This window comes from Acomys minous, assembly GCF_964271855.1.
Source record: "Acomys minous genome assembly, chromosome: 4".
Classification (NCBI taxonomy): domain Eukaryota; kingdom Metazoa; phylum Chordata; class Mammalia; order Rodentia; family Muridae; genus Acomys; species Acomys minous.
The window spans coordinates 12,954,136-12,975,347 of record NC_140486.1 but is presented as its reverse complement, the minus strand read 5'-3'; the positions used below and the strand labels follow the sequence as shown (position 1 = coordinate 12,975,347).

The following is a 21,212-nucleotide window of genomic DNA, read 5'->3' as shown; positions in this document are numbered from 1 at the left end:
GAAACACAGCACAGAGCTGGGGTATGACACACATACTCCAGAGCCGGAATTCGGCTGCTGGATTCCTAAGAGGCTTCATTTCCACACCCCCTGGCTGCCTCAGCAGACAAGCATCCCAATAGCCCTTCCCCCCCCCCCCTTTTTTTTTCCTTTTTAGATCCACAGCAGGCTTTGAAAGTGACTACAAGACAGGCAGACAGTTTACTATGCATTCCTGATTCAGCAGACAGTGAGCACAGGTATGCACAGAGTCCCCTAAACCAGCTCAGACATGCAAGTGACAAGTGCTGACAAGGGCCATCAGCCTATAGCTGCCTGAGACATCGATCGCACACATACAGGCCCCCTTGACTGTCGTTTCACAACACTGTGTCGGGCTAACACACAAGGCTACACCAGTTGTTCCCTGCCACGCTCACAGCTCTCAGTACAGGATGGCCCCTGCGAGCACCCTCAGCATATCCCCTATGTACTGCCCTTGCTGAGTGGGACCTTGGCAGCCACGGAGCCCGGTGTACACTTCCAGAGCCCATGGGCCCAGAAGGTATCTATGCACCTGTCCTGTGGGTCACCGGTAAGATGGTAGATAACACACAGTTCTTTTGTGAGCCCGGAACTGCTGGTCTCCCCCCTTCCCTCTCCCAGCCAGAACCTATCTGCCCAGCACTGAGACCAGTGCCTGCAGGAACACCTCATCTGCCGGCCAAGAGTGAGGAAGTGACTCTCCGATTTCAGCAGGATTCGCTGTCTCCCCAGGGACCCACCTGTGTAGGAAATGTCACTGATATGGGACAAGCTGCCCCGGGATGGATGCCACAGGAAGCCACTTGGACCGGCCAGGAAGCACAGGGGAAAGGAGAGAACCTCCGTAAGAAGAGAAGGGCAGGCTTGTCCACATCGCCTGGCACCATCCACGGCAGAGAGTGGACGGCCAGGAAAACAACGCTCAACATTCCAGTCTGGGTCTGCAGAGACAAGCTAAGACTAGATTGGGGACACTGAGCTGTTAGAATTCCAAGGAGTTCTTGGCTCCGGCCCTGTCTGTAAAAATCTGTCACTGGTTCAGTATCTGCTGGGCAACATGTAGACCCCAGGCTATTGCCACGGCGAATGGAGACATGGCTCCGTCCTAAGGGTACTTTTGGGGCCGCAAAGCCAAATGTCAAAAACATGGCACCAAATCCTGCCTAGAGCCCTGAGACACACGCCCAATGGACAGAACCGGAGCTGACTGTGTGACTCTCTGTAAGTTCTGCTCTTAGTCTTCCTATGCCAGGTGTCCTTATACAAAGGGACACGGAGGCACACCTGCACACAGGGAGAAACCATGCACAGAGGAAGACAGACAGGTGACATCAGAAGCCAGAGGACAGCCAGGCATGGTGGCTGGTACGCGTTTGTCATCCCAACCTGGGGAGGAAGTGGTAGGAGGACCCCTGAGCTACAGGCTAGGCTGAACTACACAGTGTGACCCTGCTGAAAACAAAGCAGGAAGCCAGGCACACTGAAGTTGGCCAGCAGAGCACCAGAAGCTAGGGAAAGCATGGCACAGAAGCCCAGCCACGCTGCCAGAAGGACCCAGCCCTGCCCACACATGACCTTCCTGCCTCTGTCTGGTGGAGTGTTTTTTGTTCTGTTTTGTTTGCTTTTGGTTTGGTTTGTTTGGTTTTTTGATTTTTCAAGACAGTTTCTCTATGTTGCTCTGGCTATCCTGGATTCACTTTGTAGACCAGGCTGGCCTCGAACTCACAGCGATCCGCCTGCCTCTGCCTCCCAAAGTGCTGGGATTAAAGGTCTGCACCACCATGCCCAGCGAGTGGTGGTTGTTTAAGTCGAATGCTGTCCTTGTTATAGCAGCTCCAGCAAACATACACCGCATGTGTGACATCTACACATGTGCACATACTGACCTTGGTAACAGTTCCTATGTAGCCAAAACAGGGGCCAGAACAGAAACCAACACTGCAAACTACACGGAGGCACCTCAGTGCTTTTCTTTGGGCAGACATGCTGTGACCCGCTTTAAAGATCATCAGTTTTAGGCGGCAGAGTTGGCACTAACCACACTTGGCCCTTCTTGGGTTTACGTGAAATTCTTAAGCTCATCTCAGGGTTTGCTACTGGAGCCCGGGACCTACTGCCCCAACTGCTGACTGCTCACCAGGTAAGGGGGAGCCCTAAAAGGGCAAGGTAAGTCCCCTCCACTGACCACAGAAAACAAGCCCATACAGGATCTGAGATAAAACCCAAAGTGCAGCAATCTATGTGGGTCTGTGGGTTCCAGGTCTGCCGGCAAGGTCAAGGAATATATCTGACATTTCTAGGTGAGGAGAGTATGTCAAAGCCTGGGTGATGGAGGAGGCAGGTGGAAAGGAATATCCCAGAATGCAAGAAGGCGCATTTCACAATTTTCAGGCCTGACACAGCTAGCTACCTGCTGCGTAACTGCCATCCCACAGACAGCCACACTGCAGCCTCTGCCCATTTCAGCTAGGACAGCTGAGAGTTCCCAGCAGTGACAATGTGGGACACAGTCTCCACCTGGGGGTGGGAGGTCTTGGGTAAGTAGTTCAGCTATAGAAATTATGGGGCCCAGGCAAGAAAATAAAAGACTTTTTTGTTCAAAGAACTTCAAACTAAGCTTGGTGCTGTGTGTGTGTGTGTGTGTGTGTGTGTGTGTGTGTGTGTGTGTAACGTGTGTAGATGTGAATATGTACATGTGTGGTGTAAATGTGTGCATGTGTGGATATGTGTGTACTGTGTGTGTGGATATGTGTGGATGTGAATGTAAATGTACATGGATATGTGTCTGTATGTGTGTAATGTGTGTGTGTGTGTGTGTGTGTGTGTGTGTGTGTGTGTAAAACAAATCAGGGTGATTCCCTAAGCCACCTGGGTTCTCTGATCCAAACACACTGCCCCCAGCACAGAGTTCAGAAAGGGAAGACAGGTGTACGTGGCTGAAAGATGGCGGGGAGCCTTCAACACAGCATGCATATACTTCTGGGCCATAGATCTGGTGAGTAGGAAATAGTGGTTTCATTAGTGATTTTTCCAGAGGCTTCTGCTATATGCTAACAAAATGTCAGATATTCAGAAAAAGTACTGAGTATGCTGTTAGCTGGACCTGGGCACACCAGAGGCTGAGGCCTACCTGTGGCTCCCTCATCTGTGCTGATCACCTTGACTGTACATTCTTTTCCTTACCTAGATGGGAGGACATTCTTTTTTTTTTTTTTTAAATGGATCCACGTGCTCTATCTGCATTTACACCTGCATACCAGCAGAGGGCACCAGATCACATTATAGATGGTTGTGAGCCACCATGTGGTTGCTGGGAATTGAACTCAGGACCTCAGGAAGGGCAGCTGGTGCTCTTAACCGCTGAGTCATCTCTCCAGCCCAGACAGACATTTTTCTTTTTGACCTCCTACATGCAGAACACGGGAATAAATTTAAACTATAATTACATCTTAACTTATGCCTGAGTAATTAATAGGATACTTCTAGCAACAAGTTAAGAAAGTACTAACAACAAAAATGACGACAACAACCAAGATATCCTTGCGCGGCTTCACCTGAGTCCCTTCAGATGCGCTGCAAACTTGCCCTTTTCTTCAGCCCTCCAGGGGACTCCTGGGGCTGTGCTGGAATCCCTGCTCCCCATTCACCGTTTCCCACACATATTTCTGCCCGCGGCATACTGACCCAAGCAGCCTCCTCCAGAACTCCTTCTGAGCTGAGAACTGCCAGCTTCCACTGGCACACAATGCCAGCCGCTCTGGCCACTGAGAATTCCCAGGGAGGGAGGGACAGCTAAGAACTTCCAGAAGATTGTTTGTGACTGTTGCCTGACTCCTGGGGGGGCTCATAAGCTGGGTCTCAGTGGGGTCAACCAGCCTGGCCCAATTGGCTTCAGGGTCACTCAGAACCCCAGCGCCACCACCCTCTGATCCATAGCAGTTAGCAAGCCGATCAAGAGTAGGCTTGGGGACCTGGCACCTTTCCTTGCTCCCTTTCCTTGGGGGCACATAGCCAAGCAAGTGTGTGAGCAGCAGGCTTGGACTCTGCTGTGCTGACAGCTTCATCAGGCTGGTCACTGCCAGCTAGTTGCCTTCCTCAGCACCATAAGCCCTTCCTGTCACCTCCAACTGTAACAGTGATGAGAGCTCCCACTCACACAGGCTGGGCTGCAGGCCCCAGGCCCCAGTGCTTCTAATCTACGGCTACACTGATTGGATGCTCTCACTTCAGGCTCAGTCCAGCCTCTGCACTTGTTTCTGGCCCACGTGGACACCAGGGAATTCAAGAACAAGTTCCAAATCACCCCCATGGAGTTTGCTGCCTGGCCGCTGGAGGGCGCTATGGTAATTTATTCACTGGCACCCAGGCTAACTGGGGCAAGAATGAGACTAGCTCTTGAAGGCCACACTGGGCCACCCGCCTGCCTCCCTTCATAGGGAGGAGCACCAGGCAACAGCCACAGAGCAGTAGCCTTTAAAGTGCTTGCCCTCATTCTCTGGTTATTACCCAGGCTCCCCTGGGAAGAGGCAAGCATGCACGCTATGATGTAAATGACTAGCCACACGTTTAAAATCGGGTGGCAGAGGACAAAGACTGGCACAAGCCAATGAGAACCCAAAGATGGTACAGGAAGTAGGCAAGACCACACCTGGAAAGGAGCTCTGTCTTTTTCCAGTGTGGGTGCTGCCAGGGGTGCCCTTCTAGGTCAGGGCTGGGGCCTGGAGGATGCCCATCTTAATCACAACTAGATACCTGGCACCATGGTTCCAAGGAGAGCCAGAGGCTCCGAGCCTAGTGACGTAGATCTAGCGGCTCTACTGTGAGTTAACTGTGGCCGTGGACAAGCTGCAGCCCTAAGCCACCCTGGTTTCCATCTCTACAAGAAGGGGGCCCTGGAGTACTCCCAGGCCCTTTGCAGTTCCAAGTCCCCTGACTCTGAGCCATCTGTTCGCTTCCCTCCTGCCCCATGGTCAGTGGATGGACAGGATGGGGGCGGTAGGCTTCAGTTAGGCCTCACGCCCTGGCTGTGCAGCAGGCTGTCCTGGCTAGGGGCCAGCGCGCCGCCATTTCTGGCTCTGCTGTGGCATCATAGCAGCAAGAGTAGAAGATTCCAGGCTAAATATGGAGCCCCAGACCCAAGCTCCTCCCACCTGCAGGCCTGGGTCCAAACCTCTGCAGCTGTTCACTGCACTGCTGCCTTCCAGCCACTCCAAATGCTGATTCAGAAACTCTGTGCACGGCCAAAAGCCAGACGGGTCAGGAGGGCCAGAGCAACAAAGAACTTCCAGAGCCATCAAAATCCAGCAGTGTGAGGCATTCCCCTCTAACAGAAAGCAGGCACACGTGCCTGCCAGTTCAGCAGCTCAGAAGAGCAGAAACAGCGGAGTCTCATAATGGTCTACAAGGGAACATAGTGAGAGTTGCCTCTGTGAGGCAGGGCATGTAGGATGAGATACAAGGTTCGGTGCTTTAAAGAAGACCATGTGACTGTGAACCTCATCCTTACCCAGACAATGGGGAAGCACCCAGTGCTGGCAACACGCTTACGGCAAGCCTAAGAAGATGAGAACCTGGATGTGAGGCTCTAGACGTGGATACATACAGAGAAGACCATAGGAAGGTGGGAACGTAGAAAAGAGACACACCCATGGCTACAATGCAACCCCAGAGCATTGTGGGGGATAGAGGAGTTGGGACCAAACTGATCTTTGCAAGCCTGCTTTCTCCACCAGTTGGGAGAAGGGCTGGAGGCATAAAGTTATTGTGCAATTAAAATGATTTCTGTACCTCCCATTTCTGGTTGCAAGCCTTGTTCTGAGAATTTCCTGTCTCGATGTTGTATAAACTTGGCTCCCCAATTGTCTTCTTGTATGCCAGTAAAACAGCTTACAGCCAATTGCTGAGCAGGGGAGAGAAGGGGGCTGGACTTCCTGCCAGCCAGAGGAGGAGGAGTTAGAGGAGGAAGTAGGGGATTCAGCCCCAGGCAGAGGTGCAGGAGATACTCATAAGATTCAGCTGGAGCAGAGAAAGAACTAAAAAGTAACTTGATGATCTTGGCAAAGATGGAGTCAGGATAGCATAGAGGGTAAGAGCAGACTCAAACTGCTCAAGATTGTGTGATAAAGCCTTATAAACAACTGTAAAAGAGTCTCAGTTATTTGTGTGATAAGAAATAAGGCCGGGCATGGTGGCGCACGCCTTTAATCTCAGCACTCGGAGGCAGAGGCAGGTGGATTGCTGTGAGTTTGAGGCCAGTCTGGTCTACAAAGAGAGTCCAGGACAGGCAAGGCTACACAGAGAGACCCTGTGTCAAAAAACCAAAAAACCAAAAACCAAAAAAAAAAAAAAAAAAAAAAAAACACCAAAAAAAAAAAAAAAAAAAGAAAAGAAAAAGAAAAGAAAAGAAATAAACTAAGAGAAACAAACACAATTTTATAAAAATAACCCTAACAAGGGGCAGGGAGTGTTGAGAAGGGGGACAGTGGCCCTGGAGAGAGTCTCTCACAGGCAGAGCTTCTTCCTGCCTTAAATCTGAAACGAGGGTGTCTTGCAGATAGGAGAGGCAACCCACCTGGAAAGAGAATGCAGCCTGAGGCTATGTGGAAGAATCAAAAGCTACCCAAGTTGGAAGACCGGACCAAGGAAAGAGGAGGAGGTGGCAGAGCAGGGGACACAGCGAAGCCAGGGCAAGCAGCAGGAGGGTCATGGTGAGAGCTGCTGGACGTGCAGGTACTACAAAGTTCAAACAACAACAACAACAACAACAACATCATGTGAGCCTCAGCATGGGCTCAGGTGACAAGAAAGTCACCCAGACAGGGAATGCAGTCTGGAATCACGAACTAGATTTAGGAGCTCCACTCTGATTATGGCTGAGATGCAGCTGTCCTGCGGTGGTGGTAGTGGGAGCCGTAGGGCCAAGGAACAGGGCAGCTGGGAAAAAGGCATTGACAGGCCATGAACAGGTCCCTAGAGAGGATGCTGAACACGAAGATCTGGGAGAGCAGGGAGATGGGCAGTGTCTTAGTTAGGGTCCCTATTGCTGCGTGAAACACCACGACCAAAAGCAGGTTGGGAAGGAGAGGGCTTATTTGGCTTACACCTCCAGGCAACGGTACATCACTTAGGAACTCAAACCAGAACAGAAGATGGAGGCAGGAGCTGATGCAGAGGCCACAGAGGGCTGCTGCTTACTGGCTCCTCCATCAACCACCAATTAAAATGCTCTACAGGTTTGCCTGCACCGCCATCATATGGAGATTTGTCTCAATGGAGGCTCCTTCCTCTCAGCTTATGTCAAGTTGACATAGAAGTAGCCACCCCATGGGGGGTAGGGACAAAAACAGCAAGAGTGAAAGGGTGAGGGTGCCCCTCGTGGGAAGGCCAGCAAGAGAGTGAGTGAAGCAGAGTGCCCATGGACTTGTTCATTTCAGAGCCTCCTGAAAGAAAAACTCCACAGTCACTAAGAGGCAGGACCGAGGAGGTGGGAGGGGCAGGAGACTAAATCAGCTTCTCCACGCCTTCTCGCTGCTCCTACTCAGGCTTCGGAGGTGCTGTGTGGTGAAATGTGGAACAAAGGGTTGTTTGTGTTGATGCATCCTGTTTTTAGATTCACTTTAAAGTATCACTAAGGCAGAACTTAGTGAAATGTAAAAATATATGTGCAAGGTTTGAAAGTCTCGCCAGGCAGATGTGGTGCACGCCTTTAATACCAGCAGTGGCAGAGGCAGGTGGATCACTGAGATCAAGGCCAGTCTGGTCTACAAAGTGAGTTCCAGGACATCCGGGGCTACACAGATAAACCTTGTCTTTAAAAAAATTTTTTTTGAAAAAATTTGCTTCTATTTAATCCAGACAATAAAGAAAACAAAAATAAAACAAAACAAAAGAACAAAGCCAAACATCTAAAGAATGATTTAGGTCACAGCCTTCTCCTTTTGCTGGGAAGTCAGGTGGCCGGCCAAAGTCATGTTATTAATTAATGACATGGCCAAGACCAAAAGCCACACGTCCTAAAGTACCCCAGCTCATGTTGTTGCCACATGCTCCAGTGCAAACCAAACTGATACCAATAATCATAGACCCCCAGCCCAGTCCTGTTTTGACAAGTATCTTGGCTCTGTTTTACAGACTCATGGCTATCTCCATGCAGGGGTGCTATGACTTATATCTGGAGAGTTCTCCAAAGGCCATGTGCTGATGGTTTGGCCTCCAGTGTGGTGCTTTGGGAGAGAGGGTGGGAAATCTAGGAGAGAGAGAGAGAGAGAGAGAGAGAGAGAGAGAGAGAGAGAGAGAGAGAGAGAGAGAGAGAGAGAGAGAGAGGCATAGTGGAAGGTTTTAGAGCCTTGGGGGTCACACCCTTGAAAGTGATCATGACACACTGGTCTCTTTTCTCTCTCTCTTTGCATTCTGCTCAGGAGTTCCTTCACCACATGTCACCGTCATGATATTGCAGGCCCCATGGGACACCCAAAAGCAACAGGGCTAACTGACCATGGATTAAAAATCTCCCAAACTGCCAGCCAAATAACCCTTTTCTATTTATAAGTGGATTATCTCAGGCACGTATTATAGCTAACAGAAAGTCAGCTAACACAAGTCATGTGCTAGCTGTGTGGGCCAAATGGGCATGCAGCTGTGTTTGGCAGGGGGGCTGCTGAGGAAGGCCCAGAAACTGAACCCCGCCACACACCACCTGCCGCATCCCGCATTAGAAATGGAGTCCTGTCTGCTGGAGCTGGCCGCCTTTCCTACAGACCCACATGGCCTGGTTCACTTTGGAGATAATTTGTTCCAAGCCTTGGACTTCAGATCAAGATAATTTTTTTTCTAAACTGCAAAGGGAGGGCTTAAGCTTCAGATAAAGACTCTAATTAAAATAAAGGGCGGGGGTTCATAAAAAAGTAGAGAACATAGCAAAATAAATCTGCAAAGAGAGAAACAGCTTAGAGCAAGCTGGCCCGTCATGAAAGAAACGGAGAAGGAAACAGTGGTACCTTTGCTCCCTTATCAAATCTGGAACCAGGAATGCTGGTCCAGGAGGAAGGAAACACGTTTTCTGTCTGGAATGAGAGTGAGAGGAAGCATACCAGCCTGTCTTCTGCGGGGCCCTGTGGAACTAAAAAAGTGACCGCATGCGCAGCTTCCCCTAACCTATACGAACACGCCTGGCCAACTGTCTCCAAGGATGTCAAGAAGTGTGCGCAGAGGCCACTGCCCCAGGACAGGTGTCCACGGACTCCTGACTTCTCAGAGAAGCCATTGACACATCACAGAAATCTGAGGCAAAGGGTATTTACTGTCTGACTCAACTGTAAAGAGTTGTGATAGCGGCGCAGGAAAGGAAGGCACCGAAAATTGCGTGAGCCAGTTAAGGAGCATCCACATGCTGAGGAATTCTCACTGGCCACGACAGAGCCACTAAGAACCCTGCCAGACCAGTCAAGATGCCACCCTAGGAGTGAGACAAACAGCCCTGCCCCTCAGCGCTGTTGCACAGCCTCTCTCTCACCTGCAGTTCACATCTCTAGCATGACACAGTTCCAACTACATATGGGACAACAGTCCTACAGGCCAAATCACGGCACAGCATTCCATTGAGGGAAGGAGTGTCCCCAATCCCAACCTAGCCACACATAACTATAGGTCCTAGGAATGGCTTCCAATGTCACACACTTGTCACACACTAGCATCATCTCATACTCCCTGAGGCCTAGACAGGCCAGGAGCAAGACAGCATTATAACACTTCAGGGGTTCAGGGACAGGGTAAAACCCAGGCCAAGCCAGCTCTTTCCTTCAGGTAGAATGTTTAGCTCCATCTTTAAACTGGTTTCTGTGTTCTGTTCGCCACACTGCAGATGGTGGCTATGGAGTCTCCCCAGGCAATCTCCCACTGGTGTAGACACTCTAAAACACTCCCTTTCTGTCCTGGTGCTTGGTCTGCCCTACCTGTGTAGATGCTCTGGATCGTGGACTTTGGGTCCCAGGTCACTGCTGCCACTTCCCTTCACAGGCTCCAGACTACAGAGAACCCAGCCACACAGGACCACAGGATGTAAATACTATCTCAACAGGACTCTGTGCACAGCAGCCTTTCAGACCCACAGTCATCTTTGATTTCTTCCACGGTGATGCAGGTAAAAAGCACTTGGCCAAATCCCCCAGGCCATGCACATACACTCCCTGCATTGTATTCTGTGTAGATGCTACTTCAGGGAAGCATGGCTGATTCAGATTGAGATGGAATAACATATAAGGCTCCAGGAAGTGGGATCTGCAGACAAAACTCACACTGAGCCTGGAGACTGTCAGAGATGGAGATCTGGGAGAGAACTCAGGTTACCACAGGAGTGCACAGGAGACCTACAGTGACATCATCAAGTGCTGGGTCACTGTGGACAGACCGGAGCAGGTCTCCGGCCATCTCTGGGTGTGGCTACCCTTACCTGTAAATGCATCAGGTATGTGCTTTCCAGCCAGTGAGCTCAAGAAAACTAAGGGCTCCTGGCCCTTGCTACCTGTTGAACTGCACACACCAGGGTCATAGGAACCTACATATTGAGGACCCTGGCTGATGGCAATGGTTAGAGCCCAGACCAACGTTTGGTAATTATGACAATATGTTTATAGAAGTTCTGGCTTCCAATATTAACAGCTTGGTTCCACACCGGAAGACTAGCACACAGCCAGGAGGCTAGTGTAAATAAACAAGCCGGGTTGGGCGGGGTGGCAGAAATCCTTTGGTTTACACTCTTTCCAAATGGAGCCTCAATCCAGCCTTGCATCTCAAAAGTGTGGCCATTTGGATACCTGTGCTCAAAACTATCCAGGACATGTAGTTAAGCCTGTGTCCTCACACAGCCACCTTGATTAGGGAGAGAACAGGAAAGAGCTGGTTTTCCCCTTTTTACTGCTTCTTAAGGTCATAAGGGGAAAACAACATTGTGAAAATCCTCGCGTTCTTTCTACAGAGCATGTGGTTTCAGCCGGAGCTCCCTCCATACCAGAGAAGTGGGAGACTTAGTCCATAAGGCCCTCTCTGTCCTGCCTCTTACCAGGACCCCTCAACTTCAACTTCATCTCCAGGCTCCTTGTCACCTGCCTTTCCGAGGCATCACATATCGCCTGCCTCTCCAGGCTAGGGTCAGGCCATGCTGCCTACCCAGCCTCTCAGTCTCCAGCTGCCCCTCATGAATGCTATCTACTAGCCCCCTCCCCCCCAACTTCCTGATGGACAGGTCCTTCCTCTGTGTGTATGGGCTGTGGAAGACAGATAGGGATGAGTCAGGCATATTTCGAGCCTTCGCAGACCTGCTGACCTTGTTTGAAGATGATTAAAACACTAATTACAATACAGCGTGAGTAAGTAAGGCATGTGCAGCGGAGGGCACGCTGTCTGTTAATTACAAACCTACTATGGTGCTCGCTAAAAATAGTGCAACTCCCTCCCCTGTCAGTCTAGGGACCTGAGAATAATGCAAGCTAGAGTCCCACTCTCTTGGGTCTGGGGTCACCCGCACACCTCCACATATATCATAGGCCTAACCACCTCGCAGTGTGCAAGTGGAGCAACCAGGCCTGAGATTGTACTCCTGACCCTGCAGCTGGGCACTGTCTCAACCTTGGGGTCACCACCAAGACCCCACCCAGCCATCGCTGAGACATTCCCCAGGCCCAGGTGGCAATGGGATCCCACCACAGGTGCTTAGTCCCCCAGGCATGCTGTCCCATGAGGGTCAGTGCGTCCTCCTCTCTTCCTGTCGCTCCTCCCCTCCCACACCACAGCCAACATAGAAAGTAGACGAGGTGCTTTCCCATATGTATTAATCTTTAAAGTGACACATTGGCCTGCTTTTCCTCAGAGTCCAAACAGGCTCTGCCCCTTAGCGAATACATCACACTGGACCAGCTTTACCATCTGTGAAATGAGGCCAAGCCCACGGAGTTGATTAAAGGACCAGGCAAGCTTGGGTACACTAATTGCCTTTAGTATTCAGGAACACCCCACACGAGTGCGAGTCCCCCATGCCCAGCCCCTCAGCTGTCACTGGCTGGTTTCAGCTAGCCAGTAGGGCTTCTAAGAGAACAGAATGTTCTGTGCTGAGATGCACATTAGGCAGGCCATTGACCTCATGAACGTCAGAGACCCATGAGGCAAAGGGACAACCTTGAGGCAGGAGCATCCTAGGTGGGAGAGACAGCGTGACGCACATAATAACTACAGAATTAGTGCCTTTACCATGGAAGCCTGTGGCTAGGCTCCCAGCGTGCTCTGTGTAAATTAGTCTCCTGCATTCTCATTGGCCTCAATCCACCTGATGGGGCTCCTTAGCCACTCTGCCAAACTAGGCCTCTGCCCTGGGATGCCAGGACTCCCCTCGCGCAGACCTCTGGTGTGGCTGTCTCTCCTCTACAGCTCCACAGAAGCCAAGTCACACAGAAAGTATTTCAGAGAAGACAACAGAGACTTCTCTCTCCCAAAGGGTCTCCTCCCTTCACGGTTCCTATAGCCCTCGGATGCAGAGTTGGTCTTGAATTGGCTCACATGACTTTATGGCCATTTCCTTTTGCCTAAAAGCCTCTAGCACTGACTTCCATCTCTTCTGTTTGCACTAGTTAGGCCACACTTTTCCTGTGTGGAGCTGGACTCATCCCCACACCCCGGGGAAGGGAATATCATCCAGGAGCCAGGGGTGGAGGAAGACTCAGCAATCATTTTCAGGAGGATGATGACACTCATGCTAGCTTGAAGAGACAAACTACAGGGCTCAGGACCCATCCAGTTTCTGGTTCTGGCCTCCTTAGCAGCATGAGATATGGGTTCCATCTCATGAAGTAAGCCTTAAATCCAGCGTTTAAAAAGGGGTTGGTTACTTCCATAACATTTGCGTTACTGTTACACTAACATATCTTGCTGACAGGCCTTTTCTATTGTAGCGTTTGATTTTGGAGAGGGCTCTGTGGAACCCCTATAACCAACAATTCAACAAGATGAAACCTGTTTCTGGCACTGGAGGTTTTCCTTGGTGGCCTAAGACATTTAGATGGGGCATTGTCTCCTCGATTACATACTGACTCTATTTAAATCCCTATTTTAGGAAGCTTCTAAGTAGTAAGTTTCCAGACGGATTTTCAAAAGGCCTCTAGTGTTAGCTGTCCCTCCCCCACATTTCCTCCTTTACCCTATCCTAAGGCACATTGACACAAAGTCCCAGCTCTAATTAAGAAACTTTCCGAAAACCAGGCGTAGTGGTGCATGCCTTTAGTCCAAGCATTTGGGAGGCAGAGGCAGGTGGATCACTGTGATCACTGTGAGTTCAAGGCCAGCCTGGTCTACAAAGTTAGTCCAGGACAGCCAAGGCTACACAGAGAAACCTTGTCTTGAGAAACGAAGAAGAAGAAGAAGAAGAAGAAGAAGAAGAAGAAGAAGAAGAAGAAGAAGAAGAAGAAGAAGAAGAAGGAGAAGAAGAAACAAACAAAACTTCCTCTGTATTCAGGTCTGGTGTTCTGAAAACAGCTCTTGATATCTGGTCTTCTCTCACTATGGAATAAAAAAGCTGGAAGAACAAGTGCCTGGGATCTCCTGATGCTGAAGAGAGAGAATGTAACAGCCTGGCAACATCAGGGTAACATATTATTCCATGAAGAAAAAGATAGCTCAAAAGCCTGTTGTGCCAGGACCTCGATTCCAGAGACTGATGTACACGTAGTGGGGCATCTTAGCTCTAAGGTCAGACCTTCAAGCTGGTGGCTAGTATCCAACCTCCTATGAATCTCATGCCACTGGGGGCCTGCCAGGAGATCTGGCCTCTACCAACGCTCAGCCCAGTACTTCAGGTGAGGAGTGAACCCAGGGACCAGACTACAGGGCAGGAGCACAGGTAACCTAACACAATTTCTATGATGCAAGAAAGTACCTGGCACACTGAAACAAACAGGACCAGAGTACCCAGAGAAGCCTGGGAGTAAAGGTCACAGCAGAGAGGGCCTCTGAAGAGTGGGTCAAGACATTAAATTTCCATTAGGCCTGACTCTAGAACACACAGAATACAGTTGGCAGCCAGTATGGTTAACATTGAGGTCCCAAGGATGTGGCTGCTGAAGGTTGGTGGCATCTCTCAGCAGCCTTTCCCTCCATGCTTAGTAACTAAATTCTGATAAGCAGAAATCACAGCCCAGACAGAGTTATCCCTGGAGTGAGCAACAGAGCCTGACATTGCTCTTGCTATCATCTTAGCCTTAACACCTGTAATCACTGGGTGATTGAGATCTACCTATCAAAAAGGCCATGCCACTGTGCATCATCAAGCACACGACAGGTGACCTTAGACTCCATCCTTCTGGCAATTTGTCTCCTGAGTTGGATAATCAGCTAAAGCCTGAGTTTCTATACCTCTGTAAGCTTGTAGCAATCAGAAGACAGGGACAGAGAAATCTTTTCCTTTTTCGGTAGAGGGATGGAAAGACGGATGGGTGGCGGTGGATAAGATAAAAGGATTGAGAAGTGGATGGATGGATAAATGGATAACCGTTTAGTAAGTCATGGTTAGTCAGACATTATAGCTACCCCCACTTAATTACCCCAAACAAATCAATCCCCAGTGGCACAATAAATAAATACACAAATAACCACTCAAAACTCATATTAGAACATCCATAGCGTCACTGTTCATAATAGCCAAAAATATAGAAACCATCTCCAAATTTCTACTCTCTGGTAAACAGATAAATAAAATGTGATATATATAACCATGGGAGGGAACATTATTCAGCAATGAAAAGGAACGAAATACCTACACATACTAGAAGACAGAGGAACCCCGAAACAACTATGCTAAGAGAAAAGAACCAGTCACAAAGGACTAACTATCTTACAAGCCCACATCTATGAACTGATGAGGACAGACGTAATCTACAGAGAAATCAGACTAGTGCTTCCCCGGGGCTGAGGGGTTAAGGAGAAAAGGGGAGGCGATGAGAATGTCCCAGCGTTAAGATGGCTGCCCAATACCTGCCCAACACCGAAAACAAGTCGAACATACTACCTTACAACAGTGTATGTACACATTTTATCTCACTAAATCTTGTATTAAGAAAGAAAAGTAGTTAGGGAGCAAGGGACACTCAGAGACTGTGACACGGATTTTCAGTGTCCTGGATAAAGATAAACTAAAGGAAATCGATCAGATGGGAGAGGCTGGAGTTTGGGTCTCAATTCAGCAGTGGGACCCTCCTGCTGCCTTGGGGTTGGGAAAGCATAAGACCACAATAAGCTTGTTTCCTCCCATATATGGCTTTGGACACTACCCACATCCTTTCACAGTCCTGTGGGCCTGACATGGGAACATGTGTCAGACCTCACTGGGACCGCACTGGTCTAGAGCTTGCATCGGGCCAGCCTGTGAGGCACTGTGTCACACCGTGACTTGGACTCCCAGTACAGCTCTGCCCTCCTGAGTCTTTCTAGGGGAACGCAGACCCTGACTCCAGCTTGACACGGGGCCTGTAGGAACCCTCCCACCTGTGCTTCATAGGCGCCTCTGATGGGGTACACTGTGTGCTTCCACAGCAATTCCTAAGTGGACATGAGCTCTGTTCCCCTGGAGCGTTCTTCTCTCTTGGAGGCTCCGCTTGCACATCCGCTGCTGTGGCTTACAATACAAAGTACTCAACTATCACACACTCCACGGCAGTGGACCTCAGCATACTAAGACTACTTAGCAATTACAACCTTCTAGAACATTCTCTTCTCAATGCAGGAAGCCAGAAGACAAAAATCAGACAAAGGACAAGTCCTGAGCCCCCAGAACATGATGATTATAAAGTAGAAGCAGAAATTACAGTTGACACAGAGGAATCTGAAATGGTGGGAGAAGACAAGCCCCGTCTATGTCCCTTTTGTCCTGTGTCTTCGTGTCACCACATACCCTGCATGGGGATATGATTGAACCGTGTTTCATGAGCTTTTACCAGGTAGTGTCAGCTGGCACAGCAACTGTGAAAGCAGGGACTCCTTTTGGTCTGAGGTGACTTTTTACCTACTTATTTCTGCTATTTGTATCGCAAAGAAAGAAGACTCAACAGGGAGCAGGTGCCAAGATGAGGGCAATGGAAGAGGGGACAGGCAAAGGTCCTCAAAGAACCACAGGGCTCATCTCAGCAAAGGACGTCACAGTGCCACCCACCCCTACCCCTAGACACACAACTGCTGCCTGTTCTTCTATGGTTCGAGCTTACCAGGAAAAACAGCGGGTCAGAAGAGGCAGGGGCAAACTACAGTGCATGGGGTGGTGCTACATGGGCTGGCAGCCAGGCTAGGCTAGACTCAAAGGCACATGCCTGACCTTCCAAAGGTCAACTCTGTGAGTGAGCACACTTCCACAGAACACAGGTCACTTGACATGACGCTTGGCCCAGGCAGGCAGCACACCTGGACATGCTGCAGGCAGGGCTACCATCGCAGATCAGGGATGGACGATCCACAGACCCATAATACTCTCTAACTAACAAGCACTCTGCTCTGAGGGCCACTGTTCCATGGGCATGCCTCCCCCACCTGCCTGGCACAACCAAGAAGCCCTCTGCACATGTTTGTGGTTGTCTCCAGAGTGCTAAAAGCAAGACTTGGGTTCAGCAAAGCACTTCATTTCCTGAGGATGCAGAAGCTGCCACTGACCAAAGGCTAGCATCACAGACATGTGCACAGAGCGGCCTTTGTAAAAACACATGCAGCACATCATGTGTCAGTGACAGGCTTGAGAAACCACAGAGAGCAACCACCACAGGTGGGCAGGGCCAAGAGGCCCGGTCCCCGGGACTGTCTTCCCCTCTGGTCTCACTGTGGAGCTCAGGGATGCGTACCACCTACACTGCTTGGTACCCATGCTACACCCTTAGCTCTGTCCACAGCCCAGCCCAGGATCTGACTGCGTTGTTGCTAAACCCTTCAAAGGCAAAAGAGAGGTGAAAATTAATCTAATTAAAGGTGATGCTTTTTACAGGGGAGAAACATTCTGTCACAAGGCCGAGAGTTTCTCCCCAGGCAGCTTTCAGGACACCGGTTTGGAGATGGTGAGTAGAAACGGCAGTTCTGTCACTCAGCTGTGCGTGACATCACAGGGACAGCTGTCCGAGAGGAGAAAGAGCCACTTGTCTTACAGAGGGTTGTGGGGCACTTGAGAAGAGATGGCGATCAAGGAGAGAAAATTTTATCCACTCAACAGTAGGGCACTGCCCCTGAAGATGGTTTGCTCGGCCTCCTCAGGAGAAAGAGAAGGGGCCTTCCTCCTGCATCCCAGAGCCCTGGACAGATGCAAGACTCTGGGGAAGGAGGTCCCAAAGTCTGCCCACCCCCAGCTCTTGGACGCTCTCATAGTATACATCTTTCTCATCTGGATCTAAGCCAGTGGTTCTCAACTTTCCTCATGCTGTGACCCTTTAATATAGTACCTCATGTTGGGGTGACCCCCCCAACCATAAAGTTATTTCATTGCTACTTCATAACTGTAACTTTGCTTCTGTTATGAATCCTAATGTAAATATCTGACATGCAAAATATCTGACATATGACCCCTGTGAAAGGGTCATTAGACCCATTAGGTTGAGAACTAGTGACCTAGATACAGCCTTCAAGGGGACAGATAACTAACATTTCTATTCCCCCATTTTAATGACCAGAGTCTATAGCCATACCACTGTGAACGTGCCCAATCTCGTCTGATCTCAGAAGCTAAGCAGGGTCAGGCCTGGTTAGTACTTGGATGGGAGACAAAGCAACCAGAAAGGAAGCAATCTCTTGGACTAGGGCACACACAAAGGTACATCAAGAATTGAGGGCCTAGTAGTCTAGGGCTACAACTAATGAAACAGCGACTGACTGGGCAGTCTGCACACTTCCTCCTGTCCTCCGTTCCATGTCATTGTGACCATTCTGTGTTTGAGTTCTGAAGAGTCTAGTGGTTTTGCTCTGGGGAACCAGTACCTTAAACCAGTCTACCCACATGGGACCACCAAACTGAGAGGGAGCCCAAGCCAATCAAGGGAAGGTTTTAGCTACCCTGGATGATAACCCACTGTCAGAGAACCCCTCCCCAACTATTAAGCCCTACCGAAAATGCAGAACTGTAAGCAAATAATAATAAGATCATCATTTTAAAGCACTAATGTGGGCTTAATTCTTTAGTGCACGATTAGACAACTAAAGCAAGGAGGCTGTGAAAAAGAATAAAACAAAAGCAAGACAGAGTGCCAAAGAAGGCAGCCAGGGGCCCCTAGAACCCCATTACCTCCAGATGGGTGGTAGGTATTCCTCCACACCAGCTATCAGGGGACCAGAAACCTCCCTCTTAGGGGTGATGACAGGAGGGCCACCTGACCACGGGTTTGCCGAGAGGAGACTTGGCATGCTGACTGCAGATCAGGCTTGGGGACCATCAATGACGTCAGGTGCTGCTCCCTGGAAGGTGACTGGGGCAGCTGAGCATTGATGTGCCTTCCTGCTCCCTGTGTGATGATGCTAGCCTCCTGAGGGACAGAAATGTGGCGGAGTGCAGGGTATAGTCCAGGCAAACATTGAGTCAGGTATATGTGTGCAGTCAGCATGCTGGGGCATGGCAAGTGTGGCGTGCCTCTACTAACCCGACCTTCCCTGTCGCCCCTCCAGTTCCCAGGTGGGTTCTGTGACCCATGTTATCCTGGAGCTCCCACTGCAGCATTTGCCTTCTGTGGCCTCCCATCTTCAGCAGAGTGTGCACCTGAGCAATCACTGGGACGTAGGGAGAACAAGCTGGAGAGCTTGCTATTTCCTTTAGAAAAATGTAGAAACTGCACACTTCCACAGTAGCATATGTTTGTAGGTTATAAACATATACTAGGGGAGGGGAGTGCACTGACGTGATTTCTCCTATGAGGTGAGCATTTTGCGGATATTGTCCAGGGTGGACAAATGGGACAGAGTGGAGGTCCCAAGCCAGGCTCACGACGTGGGGATGCTTCGGTTGTCAGGTTCAACAGCCACATGTTTGACCCGCCTGAGTAAGTCAGCACACAGTTAGGGGGAGCCATTCTGTGACTCTGGGGTCCAGGATGAGGCCCAAATCCTGAGTGGTACAGTCTGCCTAGCCCCCAAGGCCACCTGCAGCCACGCGCCCTCCACCCTAGAAGACGGTCCCTTTTCACGCTGTTTTTGCACAAGCCACTGTCTGGAGACAGCAGTAGAACACCGCAGTCCTTCTAACTGTGAGCACCTTTTCTCCTCTCGCCTGTCCTCCCCAGGGTGACAGACAAGTCCCACGTGCAGCATTAACTGCCATGGAAATAAATGCAGCCTCCCACATATTTCATGACTGCTTCAAGCGGAGATGTGTCTTGTCTAAAATGATGCCCAGGGGGAATGGGCACGAGCCTGGGCTGTGTCAAGGGTCCCCCAGTCTTCACCTGACTATACCGAGCTCCCTAAGGCCTGGGCTGAGGCATCTACTTCCAGTGTATGCCCAGCGCTTTTGCATAGTGCACCCCTGGGCAGAAGACGCCAAGAAGACAAGGTCTAATTAGACTAAGATGCTCTAATCATCTCCCATCAGGCCCCACGTCTTAAAGGTTCTACCACCTTCACACCATTACTCTGGAGACCTTGCTTGCAATGCTTGAACCCCAGGGGACAAACTGCATCCGACCATACGAGGTTCCTCTAGGTCTCCATCACACTCAGGGATCTCTGCAGCAGCATCTACTATGTGCCATATGGTGCTGAGCACCACAGAGAAAGAGAGCACTCAGCCCAGTCGTCAGGGAGCAGCAGCTGGTCCTCCCTGGCCCATTCATACAGCATGCCATCACTAAAGTTGTCAGCTCCCTCTTCTCCATCCATTTTCCCACTCTTCCTTGACAATAGAAACCTTGGCTGTGGCACTTAGGTGAAACGCTGCACTTCCCAGACCCACTTAGAACTGGAGATGACAAGTGCTGGATACAATTTACCCTCCCTATGAGAAGGTGGTTGTGGTGGCTTGTCAAGCAGACGCGCCTGGGGAGAGGGAGCCTCAATGGCACTGCCTCCAACAGACTGACCTGTGGGCATTTTCTTGTTTGCCAACTGAGGTGGGAGGATGCAGCCCACTGTGGGCGGTGCCACCCCCTAGGCTGGTGGACCTGGGTGTTATAAGAAAGCAGGTTGAACAAGCCAAGAAAAGCAAGCCAGTTTGCAGCACTTGTCCATGGTCTCTGTTTTAACTCTTGCCCTGGTTTCTACTGACAGACTATAACCTGTGAGCTAAAAGAAACCGGTTCCTACCCAAGCTTTGGGGCTTGGTGTTTTATCATTGCAACAAAGAAGCAAACTAGGATACGGCTAAAATTCCAGAAATCCAAGTTCAACAGCTCATGCACAGGATGATAGAGCAAAAAGAAAGAATCCCATTTACTACAAAACCAACATAATCTGGCCAGCATCCCTTCACGGTAAAGAAACAGCACGTCTTACTTAGATCCACATTATCCAGTCTCTCTTATTATCAGGTGCACATGGATTGGTTTCTTCCTAAAGAATGGGATATTCTGGGCTCTGAAGAGACCCATGCTGGCATGAAGAGGCAGAGAGGCACCCACTGCCCAGAAAGTAGCCAGCAGCTTGGTGACAAGGATGCTGAGGCCACGTAAATCTTCACAGACCAAAAGCAAGACTAGAAATCGATTAAATGAGACCTCTGAGCAGCCACAGGCCTCCTGCCCAGGCCAGGCAGAGCACCAGGTATGAGCAGGATTTTAGCCTCTGCCCTGGTCCTGGGTGTCTGGCCCCTCACCTGCACCCATGTGGCCTGGCCAACTCTGTAGCACTCTTTCTTGTCTGCATTCACACACTCCAAATCCTGGGCCCACAGAAGTATCTAAAGGCCCCACCCCTGGCCCTCTAATCCAGGGCTTGACCTAGAATGTTCTTTTAGCCTTAGCCACTCCTCTAGACAGACCAGACCAGACAGCCTGAGACCTGTGATTTGGCCCTCTGCTTGCTCAGTGCTTCCAGAAGAGGCCTTCCCTGACTCCTCAAGGTGGACCAGGTGCCCCTCGCAGCTCACACACCTCTCTTTTCCTGCCTGTCCTTCCTACTCTAGGCTGCCATCACTGCAGGCCTGTGCATCCCTTGAGGGAGGAAAACCCCCACACTGTATTCCCTACAATGTGACTGGTGAG

The 21,212-nt window shown here is 50.1% G+C and overlaps 1 protein-coding gene across 4 annotated transcripts in view; it reads right to left on the bottom strand.

The window, feature by feature from the left end:
* Positions 1-21,212, bottom strand: part of CTIF (cap binding complex dependent translation initiation factor) — a 258,794-nt gene that overhangs the window by 213,710 nt on the left and 23,872 nt on the right. The window contains exon 1 of one of the 4 annotated variants that reach the window (XM_084780991.1): positions 5,812-5,848. The exons of the other annotated variants lie outside the window; for them this stretch is intronic. The gene's annotated coding sequence lies outside the window, so the exon portion shown is untranslated. Of the gene's footprint in view, positions 1-5,811; positions 5,849-21,212 lie in introns of those variants that run through there. 4 annotated transcript variants of the gene reach the window in all.